The sequence below is a fragment of the Echinops telfairi genome, unplaced genomic scaffold, assembly GCF_000313985.2.
Source record: "Echinops telfairi isolate 266 unplaced genomic scaffold, ASM31398v2 ScPeMD7_7463;HRSCAF=8501, whole genome shotgun sequence".
Lineage (NCBI taxonomy): Eukaryota > Metazoa > Chordata > Mammalia > Afrosoricida > Tenrecidae > Echinops > Echinops telfairi.
In genome coordinates, this window is record NW_022111363.1 from 3545008 (window position 1) to 3552024 (window position 7017).

The window sequence follows — 7017 nt, forward strand, 5'->3', positions numbered from 1 at the left end:
CACACACACACACACACACACCCTCTCTCTCAGAAAGATCCGGTTCAATAGTTTCTTTCCTGTGGGCCCCCCCTCCCCCGAAAGCCCCTCACTGAAGTCCACGGTGCTCCTGTGCCTCCGTCTCCTCCCCCTGCACGCTTGGGGGCCCCTCCATGCCTTCGACTTTCGGGGAGCATGGCTTTACACAGGGCCCCTCCTGGAGCCTCAGTGGACAGGAGCAGCAAGGAGGGGGTGTTCTGCAAGGGATTTTAATTACACTCTTTCTCTCTCCACAGCCTTCTGCCCTTGTGGGTGTTCAAGAAAACTGCCCTTCCCCACACGTCCTTCCCCAGGAGAAACCAAGACCCTGTAGGACCCCGTGTCCCCTGCCCCACTCCAGTCATCGCGCTCCGACGCAACTAACACTTGCGTTTCTGCAGCCTGCAGTCTGCTCCCACCCCTGTGACATGTCTGTGTCTGTCTGTCTGCCTGTCTCCGTGCGTGATGACTGTAGTCTTCGTGGCTACTTGTTTGTGGCCGGTGTCGTACTAGTGGCCTGTGAACTCCCTTTCCTGGGCAGCCGCTGCCAGCTCATCCCGGGGCGCCCCTCCCCCATGGCCCCCATCAGCTTCTGCTCTGAGGAGCTGGCTTTTTTGCTGAGAGACTAGTCCCTTTTCATGGCTCGGGGTGGGTGCAGAGGGGAAGGAGACCTAAAGGTCAGTGATCCGAGCCCCCCAGCTGCTCCCCAAAAGGAGGACAATGGATCCATCCGCTCTGACATGCTCGGGGGCAGTTCTACCCTGTCCTGGAGGGTTGCATGCGGTGAGGCAGCCGTGGCCTGGGTTTGGGTAGGGCTGTAGGGCTGGCACCAGGGGCCGCGAGTCTCTATTAACTTGGAGCCTGGGAAGGCTCGCCCCCTTTCGTCATCAGCCCTCCTGGCCTCGCTGCCCTCTCTTAAAGCACCTGCTTCCCTCGTCCTCTCCTGACCCGAGTTTGCTCTGAGGGCCTTGAAGCAAGGGGCAAGAGTCGGGTTGTGGGGGTGTGTCCCAAGGGCAGAAATGTGGACCCTGGCTGTGCCCTCAGGCAGCCTGCCTGCTCCTCCCAAGTTCATTGTCCACCCCAGAGGCCCTGTCTCAGAGTGGCCAGCGATTCCCGGCTCAGGGCTTCAGCTTTGCCCCTGGGGAATGTGCCCCTGGCATATCTTCTCAGCAATAACCCCATGGACCCTGGAACCCAACCCCGCTGGCCGACCATCCCTGCTTCTGAGGAACCTCCCCGCCCCCAGTCCATCGGCCAGCTCAGACTCAGATGCCCATCCTTGAAGCTGGGTCACTTGGCAGGCACTGGTGAAGGGACCCCTTTCTCTGCAAGGCCAGCTGTCAGGGGGTGAGGGTGGTGGTCGCGGGCAGAGCGGTGTGGTCTCTGCATCTCTGCCCATGCCCCAGGGGCTCAGCAGCGCAGCCACTGTCAGGGACCTCACAGTGAAGGGGAGGGAGCAGCAGGAGGTCGTGACCCCAGTGGGAAGCCATGTGAGATCCCCACCCCCACCCGCAGTGTCCATCATGTTCTTGTGGAAACTAACCAAGCCGTGCTGCCGTGACTGGGACTGATGTCCTTTGTATCGTGACCTCTCCCCCAAACAAGGAATAAAGGACCACTGGTTTCCGACTGGCTCAGAGGGCGCCGTGTCCAAGGACTTGGGTATGGTTGGGAAGGTACTATGGCTCTTAGCGCCCCGAGGGGCTCTGCCCTTGGTCAACGGGAGCATGTGAGGATGGCCCAGCCAACTGAGGAGGAGCCGGTTGGCGGATCTGTGTTTCAACTACTTAACCCACTTGTTCTCCTCTCCCTTCCACCTTCCCTAACGCCTCCCCCGCCCCCACCCCTCTCCGGCCCAGGCTCTGGCCTCTAGCAGGACCTGAACGTCTTGCATCACCATGGAGAGGGAGGGCAGGGGGTTACCATGGCAGTTTCATCATGTGGTAGCCACACTGGATTGGGATAAAAGGCTGGAGTGTCCCTCCTGGTCAGTTCTGGGGACACCAACCAAGGACTTGGAAAAGAGGAACATGGGTTGGTCTCGGGCTATGATTAAAGCCCTTTTTTTCCTCCAAACTCAAATACCCCCTCCTCTGTGAAGTCTTCCTGGACTGGCACGATGAGTCGTGTGTGTGTGTGTGTGTGTGTGTGTGTGTGTGTGTGTGTGTGTTTGTGTGTGTGTGTTCCTGGCACGCTCATTCTTGCCTCCTTTCTGGGTGTGTGTGTGTGTGTGTGTGTATGTTCGTGTTCCTGGCACGCTCATTCTTGCCTCCTTTCTGGGTATCTGGGATCCAAGCAATAGCAACCAGGCCAGTGAGCTGTGGTTTGTGAGTAATTGGTTTGCCATTTTAGGGCTAGGGGGCCCTGGGTCACCCAAGTGTCCTCACAGAGACATTTTTCTGTATTTTAAAATGTGTTTTTGGCCAAACACAGCTGTGGGCAGATGGCTTGGAGGCCACCTGTGGGCAGGTCTTTGTCTGCACTGTGGCTGGTCTGCATGTCCATGTCAGGAGACTGAGTTCTTAAAGGGCAAAAAAAACCAAACCCAAACCCAACTCTGACCCTACGGGCGGAACTGCCCCTAGACAGGAGCACCTCTCCCGTTTGCTATTAAGAATAAAACTAATTAAACTATAAAAATAACCATAAAGAAGTCCGAGGGAGGAGTTTCTGTGTTTTCTCATTATAACCATGTTAATAGAGAAAGTTATGCCTAATGCCTACAAAGGGTGCTTCAAAAAGTCTGTGGGAAAACTCCATTATCTTGCAGTTCCTTTTTTTTTTCCATGAGCTTTTTGGAGCCTCTCATATGTAAGGCCCTCATTTGCTCCATTCAAAGTCATTCACTTGGACCCCTGGTGGCACAGTGGATTACACTTAGGGCTTTAACTGCAAGGTTAGCAGTTCTAAACGACCAAGTGGTCCAGGGAAAAAAGATGAGGCTTCTGCTTCCATAGAGAGTTACAGTCTCCAAAACCCCCAGGGGTAGTTCTACATGGTCCTGCTGTGTCACTGAGAGAATGAATTCAGTGGTGGGGAGTTGGGTTGGTTTGGGGGGCAAGCATCCACTGGGGCCTCTGGTGGCATAGTGGGCTAAGGGTGGGGCTGTTGACTGCAGTTCAAACTCACCAGCTGTTCTTTGGGAGAAAGATGAGGCTGTCCACTCCTGTAAAGATGTTCCATCTCAGAAACCCTGCCCCGTGACCTCTAGGGTCACAATGAGTCAGACTCGTGATGGTGTGGAGTATGGTTTCTGTAAAATGTCTATTCTGATTTCCTCCCGGCAGCCCAGACGGGGAGGATCTTCATTTCCGCAGATCCTGCCGGATGAGCTTGTGATTGGTCGAAAGCCACACAGCCCAGAGGTGGAGGCGGCAGAAATGTGAGGCAGGCTGTCCCCGAGACCCTGCCTGGTACACACAGCTGACACACTCGGCTATAGCCCAAAGGCTGGAGGTTCAAGTCCACCCAGGGTCAACTGGGAAGAGGGGGCTGGCCACCAGTGTCCGAGAAATCAGCCACTGAAGCCATCGCCAGTCTCCGTCACTGGTCAAAGGAGAGTGGAGTTGATTGACACCAGTTGGTCTCTTCATCTGTGTCCTGAGCTCTTCGGGGACGTCACACAGCCTTGCCTCTTCCCTCAGCGGAAGGCCGGCCTTCAGAGGAAGGAAGGGACATGACTGTCTGGGTAGGTCACAGCTGGAGCGTGCTGTCCCTGTAGGGCACAGGGTCACCAGTATGTGTTTGGGGCCTGGTTTGCAAAAAGGCACATGACAAAGAACTACTCCCTGTGCTGAGAGGAAGCCCCGGATAAAGTGGGAGAAGGCTGATTACAACCATGAGAGGCCAGGCTTCCTGGGGGTGGAGCCTGGTGGAGCCTCAGACCGTGGCCCCTCGTCACCCGTCAGGTCCGGGACGGAGCTCACCCCTGTATCAAAAGAATTGACCATTGCAGTTCAGTGAGCTAGCACAGAAGGAGGGATGGGAATGGGGGCCCCAAGGAAGAAGCAAACGGGTCAGGGTAGTAGACTTGAGGGGATGGCAACAGGCGAGTTGAAACAAACTGTATGATTGTTGCGTGTGACACGGAATACCTGATCTGTAGACCTTTACCTAACCCACCATAGAGTTCAAAAAAAAAAAAAGGTAAGGGGCATTGGACATAAAACAGTCCTGATGAAAGAATGGGAAAAGCAATACACGTGTTTTCAGCACTTGCTGTGGACCAGACCCGGGACTGTGTGGAGAAGTCAGCAGCCCTGTGCGAGTTCTGTGTTCAGACCAAACCAAGCCCTCTGTCCTGAGTTGATGCTAGCTCACAGTGGCCCGAGAGGACAGAGTAGAACTTGCCCCTAAACTGTCATCCTCATGGCGGCAGGTTGCCACCTCTTACTGCCTAGTGCCTCTTGGTGGGTGGGTTCGGCTCTCCTTTCAGTTAGCACCACCAGAGGCCTCCACCCTATTTTACAGACAAGAGAGGTGAGACTTGGCTGAGTATAGAAAGCCCGGGCCAGCTCCAGGCTGGCTCAGGTCAGGGCTACCAATGGGCACGAGAGGAGCACAGTGTCAATGGAGCTGAGGAAGATGACAGGCTGGTGGGAGGGACTCTGCTGGCAGAAGTCTCTTGACCCCTCTGGTGTGGCGCTGCAGGGCCAGGTGAAGAGCCCAGTAGCCGAGTATGTGTGTCCCCAACACACCATGAAGGCAGGCTCCTGCACAGCCACCCAGCCTTCAGACGGGGCACCCGGTCAGGTGGGCTGTTTCCCCCTGGGCTTAGCACAGCAGATGCTGCTTGCCCGAGGAGAGCCATTTCCCCACCTCCGTCCCCTGGGAGGTTTTCAAGACTGCGCTCCGTGTTTACGCCCCTGGAAATATCGGGCAGCCTGTTCTCTGGGCCCCAAGTCACCGCCCTGCTCTCCCCCCACCTCTCTGGTTCTTTGCAGGTCTCCGGTTGGAACTTGCCAAATTGGTCTTGGAAGAGAGTCAGGCAGCTGGGAGGGAGGGTGGTGGCGAGGGGACTCCAGGCTGAAGAACACCCCAAGGTCACCAGGGGCCTCCCCACTTCCAGCAGCTAGAGGGGCAGCTGGGCAGAGGGCGGGGGAAGTACACTCCAGCTCCTTCTGGTTCCTGACTGCCCAGCCTCCTGTGAATCCGCCAAGGGAGGGTGGTCAGGTGCTTGCCTGAGCCTGGGGAGGGTCTCTGGGAAGACTTGTCTCAGGGCCACAAGAGGTGTTGTGGCCATTAACGTGATTCATTGCTGTCAACAGCTGAGCTCCAGGGGGCAGAATCTGCCAGTTCCAACCGGCCGGCTGTTGACTTTATGGAAGCCAGCCCAGTCCCGTGCCTGGTTGCACAACAGCGGGGACAGCGATGGCTGAGCGGACACTGCAGCGACCAAGGGTCCTGCGGAGCTGGGGGCAGGGTGGGTGGGGCTGCCCAGCCGGAGAGTGGGGTCCAGCCTAGGAGCCAGGTTGGAGGCAGCCTACTGGGGCAGACAGGCTCAGCACAGCTCCAGACACCTCTTTAATTCATCTCTGGCTGTATGAACTGGGTAGAGGGGGCCGTGGTAAACCCACAAACTCCCTTCACTTCCCTCCTTGGCTTCAGGTATTGGCTCAAGCAGGAAGAACCAGGGCTCTGATGTCCTGGGTCTGAGGACGAGCTAGCCCTGGATTCAGCTATGTCACTAGGAAAGCCTTTTAAGCCTTAGCTTCCTCAACTGCAAAATGGGCTTGCAATGGCTACCCTGTTACCGAACAGGATGAATGGACTGACTCACTCAACAGACGTAAGGACACTTGAGAATCCTGCAAAAATGTATAGTATGCTTATCTACCCCACGGCCATCGAGGCAGCCTGTTCTCTGGGCTGACTCAGTGACTCGGGAGGGCAAGGTAGAGCCATTTCTATGGGTTTCCAAGGTCGTAAGTACAGAAGTAGAAAGCCTCGCCTTTCCACCATAGAGAGGCTGGTGGTTTTGAACTGCTGATCTTGTGGTTAACAGCCCGGTGTATAACTCACTAGATCACCAGGGCTCCAATTATATAATATATGGATGTATGAATATGTGTGTGTGTATTACCAGGGCTTTGATTATGTAATATATATATATATATCATCAGCACGCCAATTTTGTAATATATATACACGTGCATATATGTATACATAGATTATATATATAAGTTGTTTCATGTAAATAAATTTATATATACATATATGCACAAATGTACATGTGTATATTACATAATACACACCATTTATTTCCCAAGCATCTTTCTTTGGTAGCAAGGTCCCCCCTTCTATCTGTTAGGCCTGGGTTCAGCTTCTGGCTTGTTCACAGGTCACCTGAGTGGCCTTAAGATGAGCCAGCCACCTGCACCGCCTGGCTCTGAAATGGGTATCACCCAGCCTGCCTGGCAGAGTCGCTGGAAGAGCAAGGCAGGCCAGGGCTGCCCGAGGTCCTGGAGACTTAGGGGCAGGGAGCAGAGCATGTGAAGGGTGGCGTTGTCGAGTGAGACCGCTGGGCAGCAGACTTGGCAGAGACGGAGCCCCGGGTGAGGGTCTGAGTCCTCACCAGGGCTGACCGGGCATTTGGCAATTTGAAATAATTGAGCAGGATGGTTTCAAAGCCATGCAAGGGCAGCAGGAACCATGGCTCAGAAACTCCACCTGGCAGACCTTGGAGGGCAGGAGGGAGCCCTGTGGGGTGGGCTTGCCCCCAGGAGGTCTTCCTGGAGGTGGTGAGCCTCCAGTTCTCGCCATCAGCAGGGAAGTGGTCTTCAGGAGGGAGGGGGTGGCTCCAGCTCAGGGAGAGGCGCTGTGCCGGAGAAAAACCCAGACTGCGTCCCTCTCCAGGGAACGCGCTGGGCAGGAGGCAGGGTGTCACACGGGTTTGCCCTTGAACTGAGGACGTGGAGAGGACGTTCCCATCCCGGCTCACACACTCCTCGCCCGGGGGCAGGAAGGAGCTGCTGACCTTGCTGCTTGAAGGACAATGCC

The 7017-nt window shown here is 55.7% G+C and overlaps 1 protein-coding gene across 3 annotated transcripts in view; it reads left to right on the forward strand.

Moving 5' to 3' along the window:
* The window catches only part of FXYD6 (FXYD domain containing ion transport regulator 6), a 38819-nt gene extending 37167 nt beyond the window's left edge, over positions 1-1652 (forward strand). For all 3 annotated transcript variants that reach the window (XM_045283556.1, XM_045283557.1, XM_045283558.1), the window contains one exon: positions 276-1652. The gene's annotated coding sequence lies outside the window, so the exon portion shown is untranslated. The remainder of the gene's footprint in view (positions 1-275) is intronic.
* The last annotated feature ends 5365 nt before the right edge of the window (positions 1653-7017 follow it).